This window comes from Ovis aries, chromosome 3 (assembly GCF_016772045.2).
Source record: "Ovis aries strain OAR_USU_Benz2616 breed Rambouillet chromosome 3, ARS-UI_Ramb_v3.0, whole genome shotgun sequence".
In the NCBI taxonomy this organism is placed as follows: Eukaryota; Metazoa; Chordata; class Mammalia; order Artiodactyla; family Bovidae; genus Ovis; species Ovis aries.
The window spans coordinates 219,042,541-219,069,396 of record NC_056056.1 but is presented as its reverse complement, the minus strand read 5'-3'; the positions used below and the strand labels follow the sequence as shown (position 1 = coordinate 219,069,396).

General features: G+C 44.8%; 1 protein-coding gene across 7 annotated transcripts in view; it reads left to right on the top strand.

Moving 5' to 3' along the window:
- The window catches only part of TCF20 (transcription factor 20), a 194,528-nt gene that overhangs the window by 151,550 nt on the left and 16,122 nt on the right, over positions 1-26,856 (top strand). The window lies entirely within an intron of this gene.

Genomic DNA, 26,856 nt, shown 5'->3' with positions numbered 1-26,856 from the left:
ATCCTAAATCAGCAGGCTAAATCCTTCTCAGCAGGTCACTAGATCCTCTGTCTCAGTTCAAGCCTAGTTCATAGAAGGTAGAGAGTACCCTATAGTGATGTGCCCACCCTAAATCACAGCCCCCTCCATCTTCAGGAGTCAGGAATTCCTAGTCAGGACTCCTGTCTTCCGAAAATACCAGTTTAGTCTTCTACTTGTCAGCTTTGATATCCCAGAATAAAATCCGGAACATTATAATTGAAACAAATATGCTGAATGTAAGAAAGCAGTCTCTTTCTTTAACCCATCCCTCATATGGTTTAAATAACATGAAGCACGTTAGGTAGAGAACATTGAAAGTAGTTTTTGCTTTTTAAAATATTCATTGCAGCCTTAGTTGTCTCAGTTGGAATGTTTCACTTAAAGGTAAAAGGCACGAAAACAGGGTTTTTTTTGACCCTACACTTCTCTTTACAGTAGAGACCCGAACTTAGACCTTGCGGTTCCACGGTGGCGCCATCAGGACCGCAGGTTCCACTGTCTCCTTTAGTGACAGGTTTCATAACAGTTGACCTACTTTTGTTTTTTAAAATTGAGATGTAATTGACATATTGAATGTTATATTACTTTCATGGCCAATCTCTTCAATAAATCTCTTACTGCCGCTTTATCGTCTTGTATTGTTCTCACTCTACCAGTGCCCTTTAAGAATATGACATTTCTCTTCCCTTGATCCCATTCTATCTTTTACATCCCTCTTTTAGAACAGAATGCCAGCTTGGTATATTGAGTTTAGTTTTTCAGTACACTGCACATCTGTTTTATTCTCACAAGCCTCCCAGTGAGATAGGAAGAGAGAAGACACCAGTCCATCACCCTCAGAATACAGGATGGCTTGGATTTAGTGACACATGCCTGGGAAGCATTGCCCCCAGTGATGTGTTGGTTTTTTAAATGTTTTAAAAAGTTATGCTTCTTGGCTCTTGGAACTGATGCTCCGCTGTGACTGCGAGATCCTTTTCAGTTTTATTTGTCTAGCTTTTATTCTCCGTAATGTACTTGAGAACAAATTAAAATGACACTAACTACACTAACTTGACTTCTCTTATTTAATTTGATACATGCTGTTTCAGTTTGTCAAGGTCACTTTGAGTCTAGTTTTATCTGAGGTTTTAGCAGATGCCTTCAGTTTTGGTCTGCTCGTAAGTGTGTTCTCAGTCCTATCATGTTGAGATAAGGCCACATATTTGATTAAAGATCCATTTTGGCCTGGGTATTTATCAGGTGTTTTGACAAGTGTGATATTTTCACAAAATAACACAAAGTCTTCAAAACACACTAGTTCCTCTCCCTGTAAGCCTAAGTTACACTAACCTGAGAACAGCTGAAAGCTAGAACATTCCTGTACAAACGGCTTTCACTCTCTGCATTTCTGAGTGTCTATAAGTAAATAAGGGGCCCTCTTACATCTAACAGGTTAACATCCCCCCTTAATTTACTTTAAACTATGACAAAAAACGTAATTTGAAAAGTGTAAAAGTACTAATGCGTTGATTATCTTGAACATGGAATTGCATGTTAAAATGTCAAAAGCGAGTTAGTTAGTTTCTCCGGTTATCTGTAAAGTAAAGACATTCTCCCATATTCTCCCTGAACCCCATCTGTGTGCTCCGTAAGCCAGCAGCCTCACAAGCACACGGCCACCAGCCCAGGTCCTTCTGAGCCTTCCTTTGGCTCCTGGCCTCTGCCCTTGGCTCCAGTCTCCCGCTTCCCCTAGTGACCGTGCCTGCCCGTTGCCCATGCTCTGCCCCTCCGCTCTCCTCTCCATCTCCCTCATTCCTGCATTATTCTCTGTCCTCCTCCTCCGTCTTCCTCACACCGCCCCCCTCACCACCCCCAGTCACCACAGCTGGCACAGCCTGTCCACAGTAACATTAAGGCACCAAGGTTTGTTCATCTCTCTGTCGCCGTGTTACCATGCAGCAGAAGGTTGTGTAATTATCTTATTTCCTATTTTTCTTAACATTTTATCCGTGTGATAGGTATCTCTTTTTCTATTCCTACATGATGGCCTTGAGACCAAACCTCCAGAGAAAGGGTTAATTTTCTTTCAGAATTTGGCTTTTCTGAATTCTAGGGAATCTCCTATGAAACTTGGAAGTTTTTAATCTTATTGATGATATTACCTTACACATTGGAAGAGTTTTCCTATGGTCTATTTCTTTATTTCTTTTAGGGGTGGAGGGATGATGAGAGAAGCTTTACCCCTGATTTATAAATAAAACTTATAAGGCTCAGACTATTCTTTGAAAATGCTGCTGCTGCTGCTAAGTCACTTCAGTCGTGTCCGACTCTGTGCGACCCCATAGGTGGCAGCCCACCAGGCTCCTCCGTCCCTGGGATTCTCCAGGCAAGAATACTGGAGTGGGTTGCCATTTCCTTCTCCCATGCATGAAAGTGAAAAGTGAAAGGGAAGTCCCTCAGTCGTGTCCGACCCTCAGCGACCCCATGGACTGCAGCCCACCAGGCTCCTCTGTCCATGGGATTTTCCAGGCAAGAGTACTGGAGTGCTAAAGGACCATAAATAAGAATATTGACAGGTCACTGTATATTAGGCTGAATAATTCATCCCTGAGAGGTTAAACTAGGTATTGTTAAAGAGCTCACGGAGTCAAAGAGCACATAAAAGTTAAGTATTCATTTCAGTTCGGCACGTATCCGGGTCCTTGTTAGAAAGCCAAGAGTCTGACGTTAGGGTGAGGTGAGGACCTTGGTCCCTCTCAGGTGAGGGGGTCTCGGCCCGGTCCCAGGGCTGGGGTGCGAACAGCAGCCCGCGCAGGGGCTCCTGGCCTCCATCAGGGAGGCCTGCGTGCTTCCTGCAGAAAGCGCTGTGTCGCCCAACACACTCCTGCGCGAGGGAGGTGCGGCTTCCGCGCCCCCCAGCCCTGCCCTCCCCACGCCAAGGCCAGGACCCTGAAGGTCACAGGTGCAGGCCAGTTTCTTCCCATCTTCCCATTTATTGGAAAGAAGTCTGAGAAGGGAAAATCCAGTCAGCTTAATGGTTGCCCTCAAAGACCCTCCTCCCCTTCCTGCCTTCACCGTGTGGCTCAGCTACCGCGCGTGTGTGTGGAGGGGGCTAGGTCAGCCCTGGAATCACGTTGCTTCTGGGGAATTTCCTAGCTGGTCACTTGCTCAAGCCACTGACCTCTGTATTTCACTTTCCTCATCTGTGAAATATGGAAGCAGACGTCACCTGCCATAAATCAGTTTGTCCTGAGCATGAAACAAGGTGCTCTTTGGAAAGTGCCTGGAGAAGGGCTCGGCATGTGCCGTGGCCTGGCGTCTGCCCTCGAGCAGCATTCTCACGTGTTGTTTTGGCAAAGTTATATTCCCGTTGTGAACTCAGTAAGTGCTGGTTTGCATCGTTTCATCCTAGCACAATTGGTGGTTCGTCCCAGCAGTGTCCAGAACATATCCTCCTGGATAACAAAGTGGCCTTGCACATAAAACAAACAGTTTCTCCTCATTTTTATTATTCTTGTGGGAGGCTCTAGTTTGAGAGGAGCAGGGATTCTGGTATGTAAGGTGCAGTATTAATTACTGTCTCATGAAATAGCTTTAGCCTACATGAACACCCTCAGGAGTTAGACTCCTCAAAGGAGAGGAGCAGAAGGAAGAGAATAAAATCTGCCTGCACACTAAGTAAAAGCATTAATATTCTTGAGAGTTGGTAAATTTTGATAGTGATTACCTAAGGCAACAGTAAAGAGTCTACCTAGTAATAAAGTTCTTTGAATAAGCGTTTTTGATGGGTCAGCCCTATAAACGGAGCTGCAAAATAATTCATGGAATGATTTAGGACAGCCACACTCCGTCTCCCACCACAAATAGTTAATATGTGTCGTATATATGGATGGTGGAGGCCTCAGTCGTAGCCTTTAATTTGTGGGCAATGCAAATCCATTGACAGTTTCTAAGCGTGTATCATATGCTCAGGTGTGTGTTGCATGAAAGAGACTCAGGAAGGACGTGGGGAGAGACGAGCACGCTGACAGATGAGAGGCTGTGGCTTCATTTACACAGGAGATGGCAAGGGCTGAAGAAGGGGTGGTGAGGAGTCAGAGGAGGGGCAGGTGCTAACAGCATTCCAGAGTTTAAAGTGCATAGCATCTAGAAACTGACTAGACCTGGCAGGTGAAAGAAAGTGAGGTCAGTGGGCATGTGAGTGTGAGGAGGACAGCAACCACAGAGAGAGAGAGATTGAGAAAGAGGAGGGTGATGTTCCGCTTTGTGGCTGATGCGTAGCAGACCGGAGATGCTGGTACGAAAGCAGTTCACATGAGTCAGCACTCTAGGCCTCCTTAATAAAGACTTGTTGATTTGTGTTTAGCTTTTTGAGTTAATATGAAAACTAGAAAACTTTTCAATCTAAGTTGCAAGAAAGTGGAGGGAAAATAGAAAATCATGAGATCTGTGTTATTTTTTAAAAATCTCATGTAGCGAACGCTGAAAAGGTGTCAAAGAAAGAAATTAAGCTTATCATTGTAATCATTGCCTAAAATATGATTGTGGAGGGCTGGGGTGGGGCAGAAGGGGAAATTTGCTGGTTTTGGTGTTTGAATAGTTTTTTCCAAGATACTGACACTATAAACAACACAGTGGAATACCGAATTGCATATAGTCACGGTGAGGAAGGGCTGGCTGATAGGTGGGTCTGAAAAAGGCTCTGTGGTGCACGGAGGCACCCATATTCTCAGAGTTCCAGAATGTAGCTTAAGCCTTCTGTGTATTGAATTGAGGCTAGGCAGAGTGCATGCGCTTTACCAGTTGGTCCGTTGGGCTCTGAGGCTGTGTCCATGGACGGACACTTGCTTTTTGAGGGCCTGAGGCTGCTGTGCTCACAGGAAACATGGAAGAGGGCGGCCGGAGAGAGAACCGGGCAGACTGGCCTCGGGGCCTGGAGGAGGCACCCCGCAGGGTCCCTTACTCCCACCTTGTGCAAATATGAAATACCATTTACAAAGGTGTCACTTATCTACATAAAAGTAAATAATAACAATGTTAATGTCTGTTGTTTTAATGCTGTAATTTCTGCAAGTGTTCTTAGGCTCTTGGACATTGAGGTTTCCAGCTAGTTTGCTATCCGTATTGTTCGGTCGCTCAGTCTCTCTTTGTGACCCTATGGGCTGTAGCATGCCAGGCTCCTCTGTTATGCAAACAGATGAGTATACATTTCTATTCATGGAGTTTTATTTAGGGGAAATTTTTAAGATGTCCACTACTGAATCAAAAAGTGACCATTTTATGGTTTTTGATAGGCATTATCTTGTGGTTTAACTGAAGAGGATCATTCCAAACTGTGATCATCCATGTGAGTGTATGTTTTACTACAGTCTCATGACATTGGATATTTTTAAAATTTGTTTTATTCTTTTTAATTTTATTTCTTGTATTGGTGGTATGGCTGTTTCCTGCTTTAAAGCTTTATGCCTGATGATCGTTAATTTAGAACTTGAAAGTTTCTCCTCAGGGTGTTGCCGTTTTTCTGTGCATCTTTTTCCCAGTCTGAATAACTTACCTGGAAATGTAAGTTACCTGTTACCTGGAAATGTCAGATGTGTGAAGGCCCTTTCTTCAGGAGCGCCACCTGAGTGAGGCATCAGGGGAGCTCTTAGATGGTTTTCTCATCTATAAATAGGAAGATGGCAGAGGACTGTTGGGTTGAAATTAAGATCAGGTAGCTTCCTTGGTGGGTTCCAGACTATTCCTAGAGGCTTTTGAGTTGTGGTTTTTAGACAAAACAAGTTCTGTGGGCTGATGTCAGTCCTAGAAGGTGTCCTCCCATGTCATTTTAGTAAAGATGTGTTCCTGTCATTAAGCTTACTGGGTAGAGGTCAAACTGAAGAGAAAATGCAGCCCTTTGGGACCCTGTCCCAGGAAGCCAGGTGTAGCCTGTGTATGCTTACAGCTGACACTAGATTTGAGTATATCCACAGCACACTGCGGTCAAGTCACGTGCCTCGTGAGAACAGGACTAAAGAGCTGCCACGTAAGCAGACACCTGAGCTGGGGGCAGCAAAGTCACAGACGTCGAGTCTGAAGTGACGCCGGTGCATTCTGGGGGAGTGCCTGCAGTGATGTCAGCCTCTCTTTTTTGTGGAGTCTAGTTGATTTACGACATTGTGTTCCAGGTGTACAGCCAAGTCAGTCCGTTATGCCTTTATATATATGTGTGTGTGTGTGTGTATATAGCCACTCTTTTTAGAGTCTTTTCCCATACAGGTCATTACAGAACATTGGATAGAATTCCCTCTGCTACACAGTAGGTCCTCATTAGTTATCTGTTTTATGCATAGCAGTGTGTGTATGTCAAACCCAATCTCTGGTTTATCTCCCCGGCTTATCCCCTAGTAACCAAAAGTTTGCTTTCCTACATCTGTGATTCTGTTTCTGTTTTGTAGAGTTTACTTGCACCCTTTTTTAGATTCTACTTATAAGCGATAGCAGACGACACTTGTCTTTCTCTGACTCACTTCAGGCAGTGTGACAGGCTCTAGGCCCACCTGTGTTGGTGTGAATGGCATTACTTTGTTCTTTTGGTGGCTGAGTAATATTCCACTCTGTGTGTGTGTGTGTGTGTCCACTGTGTGTGCGTGTGTGTGTGTGTCCACTGTGTGTGCGTGTGTGTGTGTGTGACGTCTTCTTCATCCATCCTCTGTTGATAGACACTTTGGTTGTCTCCATGTCTTGGCCATGTAAACAGTGATGCTGTCCACACTGGGGTGCGTGTATCTCTTCGAATTGTGGTTCTCTCTGAATACATGCCCAGGAATGGGATTGCTGAATCATATGGTCACTCTGTTTTTAGTTTTTTAAGGAGCCTCCATACTGTTCTCCAAAGTGGCAGCCCCAGTTTACATTCCCTCAGGCAGTGTAGGAGGGTTACCTTTTCTCCTGTGACATCAACTTCAAAGGCATTTAATTTCTTATCTGTTTCACTAAGCAGCTAGTGGAAGAGTTTTAGGAAAATGTATGTTCATTTAACAACTGTAAGGCATATTCACTGTGACTGGCTCCATGGAGATGCCAGGTGGTTCCAGACTTGGAAAGTAGTCTAAGAAGTTTAAATCTTGGTTCAGACGGGTGTCAGATGTAGGTCCTTGGTTTACTTAAGTGTGACTTTGTTTTTTTCATTCAAAAATTGCTGTACACTAATTAAGGTAAGGAATAGGATAATTGCCAGATGGTTCTCTCTGCTTGTTTCTTGATAGAGTTCTCTGGAAGAAATCAAAATATATTAATGCCTTGAAAAGGCAGCCCCTGAGGAACAATACGCAAAGCCACCGTGTGGTTGTAGGTGACATCCTTGTGAATGCTGCTGCTGCCGCCTCCTGGCAGGCAAGGCCCTGCAGTGCCTCAGACCTTTCCTCAGGAAAGCCCCTCCCCTCCAGGGTGCTGCCTCTCCAGCGGGGGAGTTCCACCTACCCCACCCCCGCTTTGGAAAAGAGAGAGTTCCTTTTAAGGTGAATATGCCAACAAGATCTCATTGCTCAGTTCTGGAAGACACTCCATTCACAACCTTCCCAATTAACTCTCAGAAGCCCAGGAAATGATCCAGATACTCACACACAGAGAGAGATACACATACACACAGGCAGCGAATACCAGTTGTTGCCTTTAGCTCCTTACTTTGACTTGGGAATTGTGAAGCCCCATTTTCTGTTGTCTTTTTGTAATCTCACTCATGGAAGAAAACCCAATATATGGTGGAACCACACTCCATCACATCCCTGTTCATCACATCACTTCACAGGCTGCCCCAAGAACAGGGACCAGTGGAGAAGGGAAGAGGCCCTCGGATTTAGCCCACTGATGCCTCTGAAAACAGGAAGAGGCTGTTGGGGAGCATTTTGTAGATCTCATTTTTCCCTTCATCCAAATATTGATAAGGATTGAGTTCTTGGGAAATTGTAACAGAACACAAGTCACTTTAGCCTATCCCAGCCTAATTATTTTTCTAGTCTTTTTCCCCCATCATTTCATTTTTTAAAATTTATTATTTAATTGAAGGATAATTGCTTTACAGAATTTTGTTGTTTTCTGTCAAACCTCAACATGAATCAGCCATAGGTATACATTATCCCCTCCCTTTTGAACCTCCCTCCCATCTCCCTCCCCATCCCACCCCACTCGGTTGATACAGAGCCGCTGTTTGAGTTTCCTGAGCCATACAGCAAGTTCCCGTTGCCAGCCTAATTTCTAAACCTGTGAAGTGGAGGTAGAAACTGAGCTACCTTGTCAGATTGTTGTAGGGATAAAATATGTCCCCAGTCACTTGGCATTAAAAAATGGCAAAATGGTGGTGGCAAAGGTAGTTGTTTAATTTAACTAATTGTGACCTTGGTCGTATAATTTCCAAGTTCCCATTTCCTCCATCTGCTGAAGTGAGCAGTGGCTTCTTGCTGAGTATCTTCCTGCTCTTGAAGAAGAAAAGTATCCCCATCCATGAAGGCGGAGTGAGCCAATAGCTGTTGGACTTCCTTGGGTGGAAGAAACACTGGGCTGCTGCATGTTCAATCTTTCTGGGTGGTGGCGATGCCAAGGCAGGTGGCAGACTGGAATCAACCCTGTAGATTCAGTGTTTAGCTGGTTGACTAAAGCTCGATCGTAAGCTGGTCAGTTAACCCGGTCGCAAAGTTTCCATGCTAGGTTTGGGCCAAGTTTTCGCTTCCGGTGCGAGGTTTCTGGGAAGAATAGGCCCTGTCTCAGTAAGTGGCTCTGTGCAGCTCACTCGGAGTGTTGGTGGGATCTGCCTCTTGGATGTGGAGACCAGTGACCCTGTGGATGGTTACACTGGCTTAATGTGCTTAAATACGCCAAGACGTCCCCATTTTAAAAAATTCCTTTCTGCTGGCACTGTGTCCCTGTGTATAAGCGCTTCTGCCCTCTGTGCCTGTTCAAGCTGCCCTCCGCCTGGAGAACCTGCTGCTTCCAGGAATAGGGTGGCCTTGCCTGGCAAGATCTGCACTTGCAGGAAGAACTCCGTTGTTCCGTTGGGGAGTCGGGGATGGATGAGGTAGGGGCAGATCTGGTCAAGAAGATATGAACAAATGCAAGTAGGGAGAGAGGCAGGGAAATAAGCGGAAAGATCTCCGAGAGTTTGGAAGGTCTTCGGAGATAGAAGTTCCAGGATAAGCTGGGCAGGTTTGAGACGTTGTTAAAGGAAGCCATCTTTCCTGCCGCTGAAATGATAAAACAGGTAAACACGAGCCCCTCTCTAGATGCATAGACCCAACTCCTGGGTTGGAGGAGCCTTGGAAAGGAGCGGGAGTCACTTTCCTACCAGGTAATTTCTTTTAAAAGATGCCTTTTTAGATTCAGAAGGCAGTCATTTCTCCTTGCGAGCCAATCCACTCTTTGAGCAAGGAGTGAAAAATAAACTAGTATGTAGTCTTCTTTTAAACTGTGTATAAGCATTTATCTGTGCACTTAGAGAAAAGTCTTTCTTCTCACTGGGCTGCCAAGTGCTCCTCCTCCTGCTGGGCTGGCCTTTCTCAGGTTCTCAGCTGCTGTTCAGAGCAAACATGCTAATTACTGCCTCAAACCTCCTTTCTAACTTCTTAAAGGGCACACATCCCTTTTCTTCCTACCATGTGGAGACTCCCCTTAGACAAACTATATAACGTTCTCAACAGAGTTACAGCTTTCTTCTCCAGATATCAAAGAAAGCCTCTGATTAGAATTATTTTAATGGAGTATATGTACCTGTGGGTAGACAAAATGCAAACTATGTTTCAGGAAAAAACCAAAGTCTGGTTAAACCAAAGAAACTTCACTAGTGAGGCCAGTATCGGCTTTCTCAAGTGGAGTTATGAAGAGTACACGTTAACGTAACAATATACAGTTCAAGATCAGGAGAAAAATGGTCGAACCCAGCCTTTTATATACTTTAATATTCTAGAAGGTGGTGGGGATGAAGGCTGGTTTTAACTTAAGTCGTGGTGAGTGGATGTATTTTCTTGGGAAACCTGCTTTGTATTGCTTTGACTTTGCCTCTGTAAATGTGTTATTGTTGAACCTGGCGACTATAAACACAAGAGGATTAGAGTTAGACAGGAAATTATAGAACATTTAAAACCCACAGTGAACGGCCAGTGTCTGTGCCCACCACAGCCGCATTTGAAGTTCATACCACATGCGGTAATTAAAACTTTCAACTTTGTGGGCACCTTGGTAGAAATAATTACTAGGACCTGTACTAATACTAGTACATGTTTAGAGAACATTATCGATGGAGAGAAAAAAAAAAAGTGGTTAACAAAAAGAATGTGCCTGGCCGGTTTTTAAAAAATGCTATTGTAATAAAAAGATACACGTTCCAAACCAGTGCTTGAGCGTGGCAGCAGTGCTGGGCAGGCACTGGCGGCGCGCTGTTCCGGGCTTCCTGCTCCTGGGTGTCTGCGCTGCCGCTGCCCAGCCTTCCGGGCCGGCCCACAGGCCTCTCCCGCTCGGGGCTGTCCTGGGAACGCTGCTGGGCCTTCTTTTCCCCTTCTGTTTTTATACAGTGTCTTAGGAATCCCCTCCACTTCATTTAAACAGATACTCTTCTTTTTTTCCTTCATTGTCAAGCATGTTCTGGGTTGACTGGGGAGACTTTTGGTTTGTTTTTCCTGTTAATTTTCTTGAAAGACTCTCCATCCTCCTCCTTTTTTCCCCATCTGGGTATTGTTCCCAGTTTACTGTTGGGTGGGGGGGTGGGTGGGAATTTGAGGCTTAAGCTAATGAACTGGCCCGAGGCTGGTCTTGCGGAGGAGAGGGGTAGCCGGCCTGGCCCTGGAGGCCCTGGTCTCCTCTCCTGTGGAGTTCTTCGCTGCCTGCCAGTCCACCAGCACGCAGCTTCCCTGCACAGCTCGCCCCAGGAAGGAGCTCGGAGCCTCCTCTCCTCGCCCGCTGTCTCTCCATTTTTCTCTTTTTGTGTCTTCTCTCTCTTTAGGCTGCCTGTATTTGAGGCAGGAATGGAGAGAAAGAGCCCGCTGAACGTAAGGCAGGCAAATCCAGGAGATGTCAGCAACGAACCAGAACATGTCTTTAACTGGGTTTTTTTTCCTTCTTTCCACTTTAGGATAAATAAGAAAATCATCAGGAAAAAAGCGTACTAGCAGGGATTTATTTTTAAAAGCAAGGTTTAAGTTATATCTAGGAGCCACTTTGATTAAAAAAAAAGCCTAGTCTCTACCTTGTACCTTACAAGACTGTCCCTAATAATAAAATCGTCACTGGGGCAATAGAGAATAATCAGTTTAATTCAAAATAATGTAGACCCGTGTGTTCCAGAAAGGTTTCTAGTTTTACCTTCAGTTACCCAGAAAATGTCATTTGGAATTAAACCCTTTCCTCATCATTCCAAAGTCCAAAGCATTCTCTTCTTAAATGGACTTTTTCAAAGGCCCCTTGTGTTCTCTCCTCCTCAGAATCCAGCTGCACAGATGCTGGAAGGGCTCCCCTTCCACCATGCCTACCCAGTGAGGGTCCCCCCACTTCTCCACACACACCTGGGACCCACGAGACACATCTCAGACCCCTGTCTCAGAGCTCCATGGCTGTCGCTTATCACCAAATCCTATTGATCTTATCCCAAAATCTCTAAATGCAGCCTTTTGAATGCATTTATGCCCCCACCCCCCATACCCAGACTCTCCCATGACACCCCTAACTCAACAGTGGGCCATCTTTGTTCCTACCTTCCTGCTCATCAGCTCTCCATCCCTTCAGAACCTGCTCCACTGTGTCAGCCCTCCACACGCGCAAGTGCTTGCTCCTACAAGGCAGCTTGTTCCTTCTGCCCTGACATCTGAGTGTTTCCTGACCTGCCTCACTAAGTCAGGGACCCCAGCTCTAAGCCCTAAAGCACTGTTTATATCTTGACACCTCACGATTTTGGAGTCTTACTTGCAAGCCCTTCTGTAAGTCCCCCAAGGGCAGGCTTTTGATCTTCAGTTCAGCCCTCTTGCCTGGCACGTAGGCAGGTAAAATTTGTTGCATGAATAGAAAGGAAAAATAATTATATTTCTGAAGTTCATACCATTTAAGAAGAATATCAAAGCAAAGGCCATTGATAATCAAAGGCACCTTGAGAGTCTCTTTTCTTTCAACCTTTAGAGCAGTTGAAATGTTAGAGGGAAAGATAAGGAGTAGAGAAAACTTGAGCCAATAAAGACCAAACTAATTGGGTTCTACTAATTTCCTTCTAACCCATGTTTCCAGTTTCTCGGCTTTGCAGTTTTACCCTGTAGACGCAGAATTGACATGTTAATAAGGCAAATTAAAAGTCCCAAGAGCAGCTCATTAGGAAGTCAGAATCCTTTCTTCATTTTTAGTAGAGTAACTCGTATTTAGTAGAGTAACTTATATTTCATGATTCTGTAAAGAAGTACCAGCCTGGGTTTGTATTGTCAGCCAGTGGTTACTAACCTTTGCATCTGATGGAAGTACAACAGATGTGCCTTACTTCTAACACACTTAACACGTGAGAATCCGGACTTGTAAAACAGCAGCCACAAGAAAAGATATGTATGTGATAGAATCTTCTAGAGAAAAGACATCCTTCCCCAGCTGCGTCCTAATGTTTCCATTATTTGCTTGCTGAATGAAAAAATGAACAAATCCGTCATAGAAAAGCGTGTGCACTGTAATATTTTCATGTGCTCAAGGTTGAGGGCAAATTCTGGCCTCTTCTGTTTGGCAGATGAAGTGCAAAAAAATAAGAAAGGACAGAAAAACAGTCCTTAAATCTCACACCTTGTACCGTGATTCGTAACTGCGGTGTAACTGCGGTGTAAACCCATCTGCAAGTGCAAAGACAATAGGAAGGGAACTCGGGACAGGGGCCAGGGCGGTGCTGGGAGACGCTGCCTCAGCAGCAGCACCTTGATTTTGACCTTGGTCACGTTGTCTGTGTTGTGCTCCACTTCTGAGGCCAGTCACCCCACCCCCAACCCCCACTCAACCACATTTTTTATAGGTTTATAATGTGGTTTGAAAAGCTTTCTCAGAGAAACTAATATTTTTCAGAAACTATTATTTTCAGCAGCAGAACCATTCATTTTGACTTGAATTTTTATGGGAGGTGAATGGGAATCTAAATGAATAGTTTTAGTCCAGATTTTTCTATCTGAAGAATCAGTCGGATTAGAGAGAGTTTGTGCGTGTGCGTTTTCTCTCCTGGTTTCCAGGGGAAGCAGAGGACTCTGTCCTGGGGGTCGGGGGAGATGAACCGCCAGGCCCAGGTGCGTCGTGAAGAGGAGCAGGATTGCCTGCTGGGCCTCAGCCCATCGTAGTGAGGGATCCAGAAGCAGTGGCGGAAATGAGATTATTCTAACGTGAGTGAGGGAGTTGCATAACAAGGGCGGGGACAGTCTGGGAGAACGGTGGCTCGGAGGGCAGCCGGTGACGCTGGTACAGGTGGCAGGCCAGCTTGAGGGGCCTTTGCCCCACTCTGGTTGTGCTCAGCTTACGGCACTTTTGGCCTCCTGCTAGTGTTTAATTTGTACTTGACTGCCTTATTCCTTGCTTATTTACACCTTCCCTTCCAATGCAGAAGTGCTTCACAAAACATTAAAATTCCCACAAATCTGTATTATTCAAGGATAGAAGTAGAAAGAGAATTGAAATGAAAATAATAGCTAATAGTGAGAGTCCCTGGTGGTGGTAAAGAATCGGCTGCCAGTGCAGGAGACCTGGGTTCGATTCCTGGGTTGGGAAGATCCCCTGGAGCAGGGCATGGCAACCCACTCCAGCATTCTTGCCTGGAAAATCCCATGGACAGAGGATCCTGGTGGGTAACAGTCCGTGGGATCAAACAGAGTCGGACACGACTCAGCAACTAACCCTCCACCAGTAGCTAACAGTAGCTAAGAGACGCAGTGTTGAGAGATTTGGCCAACAGCTGTTCATACACACCCCCAGAGGTGAAATACTATGGAAACAGACACACAGCGAACCAAGCTACAGAAAGACGGACAACAGACACTCAGGACCACCCAGGGTCTGCTGTTTCAGGCGGTACCCTAAAGGAAAAAATTAGTTCCAAAAAGCAGTTTTTAAACTTAATTTGTCTTAATTTAACAGGATCTACTTGGTATGTGTTATGTCTGTTCTTTACATAACTACCAAAAACGAGACACATTATAGACGACATGTTTTTATAAGCCTAGCAATTACATAAACTCTAGTTTATGAAACACTCTCACCGTTACTTTGAACAACTTTATGAAAAGGAAGACAAGTAGACCCTTGAAGGGCACAGGGGCTAACCTCAGTATAGCTGATGGCCAGCTCTCCACACCCTTGGCTTCTTCACTTCTGCAGATTCAACCAGCCGTGGGCTGAAACCATCCACATATCATCACCAGCAGTTCAAACCTGACTTGTCCAAGGGTCAGCGGTGTTGTTATCCCCATTCTGCAGATGATAAAATTGAGGTGGTAACTTTTTTTGGCTTTTTATACCTCAGGTTCTCTTCCCATTGGCCCCTGTGCTGCTTCACATGTGGGTAGTATTTTCATTAGACCATCTGTGTTTATTCTAAAAAGCCAGACGGACCTGAAGCTCTTGTCTTAAGGCACAGTTAGCTGTTAGCCAGTGCATGCTGCTGACATAAATGATGGCATTTAAACTAGTATCGTCATAATTTTTTCAAGATGTAATGGTTTTGCTGGAACAGCTACGAGACATAGATGCTACTTTGTTATAGTACGAAGATGCTCTTCGTAGCATAGAGTAAGTGCACCTGGAAAGGCCCAGTGTCTCTCGCCTCGGAGGCGGGCAGAAGCCCTGATGGCGCTCTGGGCTGTGGGGTGAGCTCCAGATACTGGCACCCTCCACCCACGTCGTTGAGAATGGTGAGTGGCCGCAAAACTCCCAGCTGGTCTCATGGGCTTTCGGGAAACATAAAGAGATGATCTAACTCCGAAGAAGCAGGAACCCAAAACAGAGTGCAGCTCTTGCAGGTGGACCGCGTCACTGCCACGTGGCTGGAGGTGACCGCTGGGGGCAGAGGCTTCTGTCCTAGATACGGAAGGCGGAATTAAGAGGAAAGGAAGCTCTCACTGGTGGCCAGAAATTAACATGTACCATGTTCCACATGTTCCCAGCTCTGCCAGCAGCAGCTTTTTAGTGGATGTTGAAGAGTAGCCTCGTTAGTCTTCTCCATGCTCAAGAGTGTCAGGCATCGTCTTATTCCATCCGGCCACATTCACAGTTCCTGCACTGTGCCAGGCCCTGGGGATACAAGAATGAGTCTCGCAGTTTCTGGGAGGTGGGCAGATATGCTCCTGTAAGCAGGAACAGAATCATGTGCGGTGCTGGGCAAAAGCCACCTTGGGCACAGCAGTGGCAACCTCTGTGATCGTTGAAGCTCCAATAGAGCTGATTGTCGCCAGCACTAATAAGACCCTGACCCAAATGCTTCGGTGCACAGAGGCTGCTCAGAGATACTCATTAAAACAAAGCAATTATTCAGGTCACTGCTGCATCTCATAGGAAAGACGTCTCTGTGAGTGAAGAGGCATGTAAAATTCTCCCTCTGAGATTCTGCCCCTGCAGTTTGCCACCTCTAGTCAATGAGCCCTGCCTCTGGGCAGTGACAAGGGCTGGTGAAAGGGTTAGGGAGGGTGTTTGGCTACTTTCTCTTGTTTAAACATGTCCTAAAGCTAAGGATATATTTTATAGTTTATTTCCCAAGATTCACAGTATCAGAAAATGCAGAGTTGCTTTAAAAATAACCTTTATTCCACCCCCTAAATAAATGAAAGATTCACTGTTGAAATAATTGGACCATTGCTTGTTTGAAAAAGTACTTTGATTTATTAATAGCAACCATGACTGAAAAGTCCCACTGTGTGTCTGCCCTGTGTGGGGAGCAGTACTGTGTGGACTTAAGTCTCCTAGGAATGAGTGCTATTAAACTTGCAACAACAGTGGCATGAAAAACAAGGACATTTAGCTGTACACTGACGTTAGTGCATTATTTGCACTATGGGAGAATGGTATCCTAACTTCTTCAGGTAAAAAGTGAAGAATAAAAATCCAGTTGGAAGCAGTATTGGCTTGGGTATTGATTTTAGGATAGAAAGGGTGATCAGACACAGAAGCTGTTAGGGAAATTTTTTATATTTTATCTTCAGCACCTGGCATGTAGGAAGTACTTTTCAAATGCTAGGTAGTTGAGTAAATGAAGGGGACTAGAAGGCAGCACTGTGTGGTATAAAGAATGGTTGAACTTGGAGTTCAGAAGAAGAGAATCTTTAGTTCTAAGTGCTGGTACTTCTAGTTACGTGATCCTCAGCAGGTCATCTTGCTTGTAGTCTGTTTCTTGAACCAGGAAAAAAAAAGTCATTGAAGACAGACCGAGGGCCCCTTATAGTTCCACTGTCACTGATCTGATGCCAGAATTTGCCTAAGAAAAAGTGAGTGAGATTTTGTTACATCGAGGAATGTAAGGAAGATAAACAGTCGCTTCTCGCACTGTGAGTTTCTCAGGAAATCCCCACTCCCGGGTTTTCCGTCACAGCTCTAGTGCCTTACCACAACCTCCGTGGCTGAAAACACACTCGCTTTCTTGCAGTTCTGTAGGTGACAAGTTCCACACAGTCTCCCTAGGTTCAAGTTAAGGTGTTGGCAGGGCTGTGCTCCTTTCTGGAGGCTCCAGAGAAGAGTTTTTCTCGTCTTTTCCAGTTTCTGAAGGCCTCCCGCATCTTGGCTCATGGCCCCTTCCCCCACCATTAAAACCAGCAGTGCTACATCTCTCTGGTCCTGCTCTCGTCATCGCCATCTCCCTGGCGCCTGTGATGCTGATTCTTCTGGGAGAGGTTCTTTCCTTTTATGGACCCACATGATTAGATTGGGGCCACCTGGATAATCCAGCAAACACTCCCCATCTGAGGTCCTTGACTGAACCACATCTGCAGGGTCCAAGGCCATAAGGCAGAGCTTCTCAGGATGAGGTCGGACATCTGTGGGCGTCCGGTCTACCTCTTATGGCCCACTGTCTGCATTAGTCTGCAAGGGGCAGAAGCATAATGGAAAAAGCACTCACTGGCACCCAGGAAACCTGAAATTCTACCTCAGCCAGTCATAGGATCTTTGTTTTCCCTCATCTAAAAAGTTTGGGAGTTGAAATTGGACCAGTGATTCTCAAACTGTATTGGAGCATCAGAATTGCCTGGAGGCTTGACCTGAGGCTTGAGAACTTGTATTTTTGTTGTTTTGTGGTGAAATAAGACAACATAAAATTTACCATCCTAGCCATTTTCGTTTCAGCTTTAGCATCATTCCCTCCAAAGAATACCCAGGACTGATCTCCTTCAGAATGGACTGGTTGGATCTCCTTGCAGTCCAAGGGACTCTCAAGAGTCTTCTCCAACACCACAGTTCAAAAGCATCAGTTCTTTGGCACTCAGCTTTCTTCACAGTCCAACTCTCACATCCATACATGACTACTGGAAAAACCATAGCCTTGACTAGATGGCCCTTTGTTGACAAAGCAATGTCTCTGCTTTTCAATGTGCCATCTAGGTTGGTCATAAGTTTTCTTCCAAGGAGTAAGCGTCTTTTAATTTCATGGCTGCAGTCACCATCTGCAGTGATTTTGGAGCCCCAAAAATAAAGTCTGACACTGTTTCCACTGTTTACCCATGAAGTGATGGGACCAGATGCCATGATCTTCGTTTTCTGAATGTTGAGCTTTAAGCCAACTTTTTCACTCTCCTCTTTCACTTTCATCAAGAGGCTTTTAGTTCCTCTTCACTTTCTGCCATGAGGGTGGTGTCATCTGCATATCTGAGGTTATTGATATTTCTCCTGGCAATCTTGATTCCAGCTTGTGTTTCTTCCAGCCCAGCATTTCTCATGATGTACTCTACATAGAAGTTAAATAAGCAGGGTGACAATAAACAGCCTTGACATACTCCTTTTCCTATTTGGAACCAGTCTGTTGTTCCATGTCCAGTTCTAACTGCTGCTTCCTGACCTGCATACAGGTTTCTCAAGAGGCAGGTCAAGTGGTCTGGTATTCCCATCTCTCTCAGAATCTTCCACAGTTTGTTGTGATCCACATAGTCAAAGGCTTTGGCATAGTCAGTAAAGCAGAAATAGATGTTTTCTGGAACTCTCTTGCTTTTTCCATGATCCAGTGGATGTTGGCAATTTGATCTCTGGTTCCTCTGCCTTTTTGAAAACCAGCTTGAACATCTGGAAGGTCACGGTTCACGTATTGCTGAACCTGGCTTGGAGAATTTTGAGCATTACTTTGCTAGCGTATGAGATGAGTGCAATTGTGCGGTAGTTTGAGCATTCTTTGGCATTGCGTTTCTTTGGGATTGGAATGAAAACTGACCCTTTCCAGTCCTGTGGCCACTGCTGAGTTTTCCAAATTTACTTGCATATTGAGTACAGCACTTTCACAGCATCATCTTTCAGGATTTGAAATAGCTCAACTGGAATTCCATCACCTCCACTAGCTTTGTTCATAGTGATGCTTTCTAAGACCCGCTTGACTTCACATTCCAGGATGTCTGGCTCTAGGTGAGTGATCACACCGTCATGATTATCTTGGTCTTAAGACTTTGGTGCTGGGAGGGATTGAGGGCAGGAGGAGAAGCGGACATCAGAGGATGAGATGGCTGGATGGCATCACTGACTCGATGGACGTGAGTCTGAGTGAACTCCGGAGTTGGTGATGGACAGGGAGGCCTGGCGTGCTGCGATTCATGGGGTCGCAAAGAGTTGGACACGACTGAGCGACTGAACTAAACTGAACTGAACCATTTTTGTTATTTTTTATTAAAGTACAGTTGATTTTCAATATCATGTTAGTTTCAGGTGTCCAGCACAATGATTCAGTTATATATTGTGTGTGTGTATATATACATTATATATATGTATTCTTAAATATTTTTCCCCTTACATATTGTTACAAAATATTAAGTATCATTTCCTGTGCTATACATTTATATCCCCACCAGATGATTCCTTTTTCTCCACATCCTCTCTAGCACTTATTATTTGCAGTGTGTTTTTTTTGTGTGTTTTTTTTTTAATGATGGCTATTCTGGCCAGAGTGAGTTAGTACCTCATTGCAGTTTTGATTTGCATTTCTCTAGTAATTAGCGATGTTGAGCATCCTTTCATGTGCCTATTGGCTGTCTGTATGTCTTCTTTAGAGAAATGTCTATTTAGATCTTCTGTCCATTTTTTGATTAGGTGGTTTATTTTTTTGATATTGAACTGCATGAGCTGTCTGTATATTTTGGAAATTAATCCCTTGTCAGTTGCATCCTTTTCAGATATTTTCTTCCGTAGGTTCTCTTCTCATTTTGTTTATGGTCTCCTTTGCTGTGCAAAAGCTTTTAAGTTTAATTTGATCCCATTTGTTTGTTTCCGTTACTCTTGGAGGCAAATCCAAAGATATTGCTGCAATCTATGTCAAAGAGTGTTGTGCTCGTGTTTTGCTCTAGAAGTTATATCTATAGTATCCAGTCCTACATTTAGGTCTTGAGTCTATTCTGAGTTTTTTCTGTAGACAGTGTTAGATGCTGTTTTGCTTTCGTTCTTTCTTGTTTCTCGGCTGTGCCCCGCTGCAGGTGACTCTAATCCTTGCGCCTGCAGACTCTGCGGTGCAGGTGCCGCGGCTGTGATGCGTGGGCTTAGTTGCCCTGAGGCATGCGGGATCTGCCCTGACCAGGGACAAACCCATGCCCCCTGCACTGGAAGCATGGAGTCCTAACCACTGTACCTCCAGGGAGTTCCTGATTGTATTCTTTTTGATGTGATGATAGTGGGATTGTTTTCTTAATTTCTCTTTCTGACCTGTTGTTGTCAGTGTGTATTTGTAGCAGTGCAGCAGCTTTCTGTATATTGATTTTGTTTTGTATCCTGGACTTTACTGAGTTCACTGCTGAGCTCTAGTAATTTTCTGTTTAGTATCTTTAGAATTTTCCAGGTTTACTGTGTCATCTGCAAACAGTGACAGTTTTGCTTCTTTTCCAACGTGAATTCCTTTTCTTTTTCTTCTCTGATTGCTGTGGCTAGGACTTCCAAAACTATGTTGAATAAAAGTGGAGAGATTGGGGGTCCGTGTCTTGTCCGTGATCTTCGAGGAAGTGTTTTCAGCTGTTCGCCACGAGTCTGGTGGTAGCTGCAGGTTTGACCGTTTTTTGTTGTTGTTTTCTGCTGTGCCGCACATCGTGCAGGGTCTCTTGGTTCCCCAGCCAGGTACTGAGCCCATGCCCCTTGCTCTGGGAGTACAGACTCTTCACCACTGGATGGCCGAGGAAGTCCTGGCCTAACTGTTTTTAAGTGCATAGTTCAGTGATGTTAAATACCTTCACTGGTCACCACCATACTTTCCCATAGCTCTTTTCAGCTTATAGAACTGAATCTCTGTATCAGTTGGACAAGACTCCACAGTTTATCCTCCTTCTAGACCATGGCAACCACCAGTATGCTACTATTATTCTAAATACCTCATAGAAGTTGAGTCATGTGTCCCTTGATTCTTGCTGACTGACTCACTTCACTTGTCCTCAAGGTGCAGCGTGTGTCAGAATTTCCTTCCTTTTTATGACCAAATAATATTCCATTGTATGTGTATACTGTACGTCACTATCCATTCATTCATCAATGGACGCTTGAGTTACTTCCACATTTTAGGTATTGTGAATAATGCTGCTATGAACAAGGGTATACAGATACTTTTTAGACTTTGCTTTCATTTTGGTGAGATGTATACTCCAAGTGGATTTGCTGGATCATGTGGGAATTCCATTTTCATTTTCTGAGGATCTGCTGTATAGTTTCCCGGTGTTTGTGCTATTTCACATGCCCACTGGTGGTGCCCACGTGTTCCAGTTTATCCACAGCCTTACCAACACCATTGTTTCCTGTTTGATCCTAGTTATGAGTGTGACGTGGTATCTCGTTTTGGTTTTGATTTGCACTTTGTTACTGATGAGTGATGTTGAGCATTTTTTCCTGTTTTTTGGCCATTTGTCTACTTCATTTGGAAAAGTTTCTACTCAAGTCCATGGCCCATTGTTGAAATAGGTTGAGGTTTTTTGTTTTGCTTGGGGGTTTTGTTGTTATTACTTGGTGGAGTTTTAGGAGTTCTCTACAGATTCTGGATATTAATCCCTTATCAGATACATGATTTTTAAATATTTTCTCCCAACTTGTAGGTTGCCTTTTAACTCTGTTGACAGTGTATTTTGATGTACAACATTTTAAAATTTTCATAAAGTTTAATTTGTCTACTTTTTGTTATGTGGGGCTTTGGGTTCATAATAAAAAAAAAAGATCATTGCCAGTCCAGTGTTATGAAACATTGGCGTCATGTTTTCCCCAAAGAGCTTTATTGTTTTAGGTCTCACATCTAGGTCCTTCATCCATTTTGAGCTGATTTTTGTGTCTGCTGTTAGGAAAAGGCCCAACCACTTTTCCTTGCACCGTTTGTTGCAAAGACTGTCCTTTCCCCATTGGATGATCTTGGCACCCTTGTCAAAAGTTGTTTGATCATATATGGAAGGGTTTATTTCTGGGCTGTCTATTCTATCCTGTTGGTCGATATCTGTTTTATTGCTGTTGATTACTGTAGCTTTGAAGTTAGAAGGATGAGTCCTCCAGTTTTGTTCTTTTTCTTTCAAGATTGTCTTGACTATTCAGTTTTCCTTAAGATTCCATGTGGGAATTCCCTGGCAGTCCAGTGGTTAGGACTCCATGCTTTCAGTGCTGAGGGCCTAGGTCCGATCCCTAGTCAGAGAACTAAGATCCTGCAAGCTATGAGGCGCAGCAACAACAAAAAAGATTCTACGTGAATTTTAGGATAGCTTTTTTGGCTTTTGCAAAAAACTCTGTTGGAATTTTGATTGTGTTGACTCTGTGGGTCACTCTATAGATATTTTAATAATTCTAAATTTTCTAATCCATTCTAATCCATGAGCACAGAATGTGTTTCCATTCGTGTCTTCTTTAATTCCTTTTGGCACTGTTTTGTAGTTTTCATTGCACAAGTCTTTCACTTCCATAGTTAATACTTAAGTACTTTATTCTTTTTGATGCTATCAAGAATCAAACTGTTTTTGTAATTTCCTTTTCAGATAGTTTGTGTATAGAAAGGCAACTGATTTTTCTGTGTTAACTTAGTATCCTGCTACTTTGCTGAATTCATTTATTAGTTCTAGGGGTTTGTGTGTGTTGTGTGTGAACTCTAGAGTTTTCTATAAACAAGGTTCATATCTTCAAGCAGATAACTACCTTTTTCTTTCCAGTTTGAACCCCTTTTATTTCTTTCTCTTTCCTAATTGTTCTGGCTAGAACTTATTATGTTGATTACAAGTGGTGAAAGCCAGTGTTCTTGTTTTGCTCCTCATCTTGGAAGAAACACTGCTGGTCATTCACCATTGAGTATGATGTTCCTTGTAGGTTTTTCATATTATTTCTTTTGTTTCCTTTTATTCCTAGTTTGTTGAATGTTTTTTATCATAAAAGGGTGTTAAATTTTGTCAGATGCTTTTTCTGCATCTCTTGAGTTCATGCAGTCATTTCCTGCATGTCATTGCTGCTGCTGCTGCTAAGTCGCTTCAGTCGTGTCCGACTCTGTGCGACCCCACAGGTGGCATGTAGCGTGTTACACTGATCCGTTTCTGTATGTGAACCATCCTTGCAGTCCAGGACTGAACCCCACTTGGTCAGGATATATAATCTTTCCATGTGCTGTTGAATTCTGTTTGCTAGTGTTTTGTTGAGGATTTTTGCATCAGTGTTTATAAAGGAAATTCGTCTGTAGGGTTTGTGTGTCTCTGTGTGTGTGTTTGTCTTTTTCTGGCTTTGGTATCTGCTAGTGCTGGCCTCAGAATGATTCTGAAGATATCCCCTTCTCTTCAGTTTTTGGGAGGTTTCACAAGAACAGGTATTCAGTTTAGTTCAGTCGCTCAGTCATGTCCGACTCTTTGTGACCCCGTAAGTTGCAGCACGCCAGGCCTCCCTGTCCATCACCAACTCCTGGAGTTCACCCAAACCCACGTCCATAGAGTTGGTGATGCCATCCAGCCATCTCATCCTCGGTCGTCCCCTTCTCCTCCTGCCCCCAATCCCTCCCATCATCAGAGTCTTTTCCAATGAGTCAACTCTTCTCGTGAGGTGGCCAAAGTACTGGAGTTTCAGCTTTAGCATCATTCCCTCCAAAGAACACCCAGGGTTGATCTCCTTTAGAATGGACTGGTTGGACCTCCTTGCAGTCCAAGGGCCTCTCAAGAGTCTTCTCCAACACCACAGTTCAAAAGCATCAATTCTTCGGCACTCAGCTTTCTTCACAGTCCAACTGTCACATCCATACTTGACTACTGGAAAAACCATAGCCTTGACTAGATGGACCTTTGTTGGCAAAGTAATGTCTCTGCTTTTCAATATGCTATCTAGGTTGGTCATAACTTTCCTTCCAAGGAGTAAGTGTCTTTTAATTTCATGGCTGCAGTCACCATTTGCAGTGATTTTGGAGCCCCAGAAAAATAAAGGACAGGTATTAGTTCTTTCTTAAACACTGGGTGAAATTTACCAATGAAGCCATCATCAGATCCAGGGCGTTTCTTTTTTGGGAGTTTTTGTGATTTAACCTTGGTAGATTTTGTGTTTCTGGAAATTTGTCCATTTCATGCAGATTGTCCAGCTTACTGGTGTACAGTTGCTCACAGTACTCTCTTTAATCCTTTTTATTTCTGTAGAATCAATAGTGACATCCTCAGTTTGGTTTTTCTCTGTTCGTAGTCTGTTCTCTGTTTCATTTATCTTTGTTTCAATCCTTATTATCTCCTTCCTTCCTCTAGCTTTGGGTTTAGTTTGTTCTTTTTGTAGTTCCTTAACTTACAAAACTGTGGTGTTGGAGAAGACTCTTAAGAATCCCTTGGACTGCAAGGAGATCCAACCAATCCATTCTGAAGATCAGCCCTGGGATTTCTTTGGAAGAAATGATGCTAAAGCTGAAACTCCAGTACTTTGGCCACCTCATGTGAAGAGTTGACTCATTGGAAAAGACTCTGATGCTGGGAGGGATTGGGGGCAGGAGGAGAAGGGGACGACCGAGGATGAGATGGCTGGATGGCATCACTGACTTGATGGACGCAAGTCTGAGTGAACTCCTGGAGTTGGTGATGGACAGGGAGGCCTGGTGTGCTGTGATTCATGGGGTCACAAAGAGTCGGACATGACTGAGCGACTGAACTGAACTTATAAAAAAAAAAAGTTAGGTTGCCTGCACTTGGCTGGGAGTGGGAGATGGGCAGAATCAACTGCCATTTTCCATCCACGTCTACCTGGGAATTTGCAGGCCTTCAGCAGACTCCAGGGCTCCGGAGCAGTTATATCAGGTAGATTCTACCAGTGCAGTTACTGTCTGAACGTGGAGACAGGTTCCCAGTGCTCCCTATGCTACAATCTGCCCAGAATCCCCAAATCTGCGTTTTTAACACGTTTCCAGGTGATGCCAACGCTGCTGGTCCAGGGACCACACTTTGAGAAGCCCTGAACTAAACGCTATTAAGTCCTTTCTCTAAGGCCCGAATAGGCCCTGCAGGGTCTTTCTTCTCTGGAAGTAATAGTAAATTAATTGCATGTTTGTGTGTTTTTTTGTTTGTTTTTTAATTAGAAGAAGCATCATTTTACTGATGTCATTTCCTGGTGAGGGAATTTGCTTTTTTTTTTTTTTTAAATGAGAAAAATGGGGCCTGTGGGCTGGTTCTGGGCAAGAAATTTTGTGAAGCCCTGCCAGGGACACAGGGGCGTGTGTTGAGGTGGAAGGAAATGGACAGTGTTCAGACCCAAGGGGATGACAAGGCTGCTCCGCTGGTGGCTCATTGTCGGCCTGTGTCTGGCACATGGGTGTCTTGGGTCAGGTTTGCTGAGCACTTTTGACCCAGCCACTGTTAAAAGCCTGGATTAACACATTCAACCCTCCCACCATCTCTGTGAGGTAGCTCATACCAGCAGGTCCACACCTGCAGGCTGAAGAGACGAAGGTTAGAACTTTGACCGAGAACAGCACAAAGATGGGCAGCAGTGGAGTCACTTAACCAAGGAGTGACTTGGATTCCAGAGTCCACACCTGCAGCCAAATACAGCAGGGCCTCGAGTACTGGGTCCCTTCCTGCTTGTCAGGATATTTGGACTGCAGGTTACAGAGTTAAACTAAAGAGAGAGAGAGAGTGTGTGTGTGTGAGAGAGAGAGAGAGAGTGAGAGAGAGAGAGTGTGTGTGTGAGAGAGAGAGAGTGTGTGAGAGTGAGGGAGAGTGTGTGTGAGAGAGTGTGAGTGTGAGAGAGAAAGTGTGTGTGTGAGTGTGTGAGAGTGTGTGTGTGAAGGAGTGTGTGAGTGTGTGTGTGTGTGAGAGAGTGTGTGAGTATGAGTGTATGTGTGAGAGAGTGTGTGTGTGAGAGAGTGTGTGTGACTGTGTGTATGAGTGTGAGTGTGTGTGAGAGTGTGTGTGGAGTGTGTGAGTGTATGAGTGTGAGAGTGTGTGTGTGTGAGTGTGTGTGTGAGAGTGTGTGTGTGTGAGTGTGTGTGAAGGAGTGTGTGTGAGTGTGTGAGAGTGTGTGTGGAGTGTGTGAGAGTGTGTGTGTGAGTGTGTGAGTGTGTGTGAGTGAGAGTGTGTGTGAGTGTGAGTGTGAGAGAGTGTGTGTGTGAAGGAGTGTGTGTGTGTGTGAGAGTGTGAGTGTGTGAGAGAGTGTGACTGTGTGTATGAGTGTGTGTGTGAGGGAGTGTGTGTGGAGTGTGTGTGTGTGAGTGTGAGAGTGTATGAGAGTGAGAGTGTGTGAGTGTGTGTGTGTGAGTGTGTGTGTGTGTGAGAAAGTGTGTGTGTGAGTGAGTGTGTGTGAGAGTGAGAGTGTGTGTGTGTGTGAGAGAGAGTGTGAGTGTGTGAGTGTGTGTGAGTGAGAGTGTGTGTGAGAGAGTGTGTGAGAGTGTGAGTGTGAGAGTGTGTGTGTGAGTGTGTGAGAGTGTGAGAGAGAAAGTGTGTATGTGAGAGAGTGTGTGTGAGAGTGTGTGTGTGAAGGAGTGTGTGTGTGAGTGTGTGTGTGTGAGAGAGTGTGAGTATGTGAGTGTGTGTGAGAGAGTGTGTGTGTGAGAGAGAGAGAGAGAGTGTGTGTGTTAATCAACAGGTCTAGACACAAAGTGGTCCTGGTGCTCAATTGTGTCCCAGAAATCCAGACTCTGTCCGCCGTCACGCTGCAGTGCTCAGCACGTCGGGCGCTGTCTCCTTGTGGTGACGAGATGGTTGTGACGGATCTCACCATCCCCTCCTCACAGAGGCCGAGTGAGAAGGCGACTGACTGTCCTGCTTCCTGTCCCTTGGTAGAGGCCTAAACTTTCTCAGAAGTTCTGTTCTTTTCAGACTTCACTACCAGAGTGTTTGACACACCCATTCCTCAGTGGCCACCAGGGCAAGGAGGGCCCGGAGTGTGAGCCCCCTGGGTGGCTGACCGTTCAGGGCTCCTTTAGGAGAAGGGGTATGGCAGAAAGGGCTGCGGGTGGCCGTGGAGGAGTTAGCCACATTCCTTCTCTCCGGCTGATGATTGAGACCTTGGTTCTGAAGGGACCCTGTGGCACTGACAAGGGCTGCCTGCGACGCTGCCAACCGCCCTTGGTTTACCCTGGGCCAGGAAGTCTTATTTCTTGGCAAGGGTGTGAGGGCACGTGGTTATCCATGCCCAGAAGGATGTCGCTCTGCCAGGGCTCTTTCAGCACGCTGTGTCTGCCCCGGTGGCCTCTGGAGGAGGCCAGGTGTGGTCAGCCAGGACCGGCTCTGACCGGGCGCGGGTTTCTCCCCTTCTCAGGCT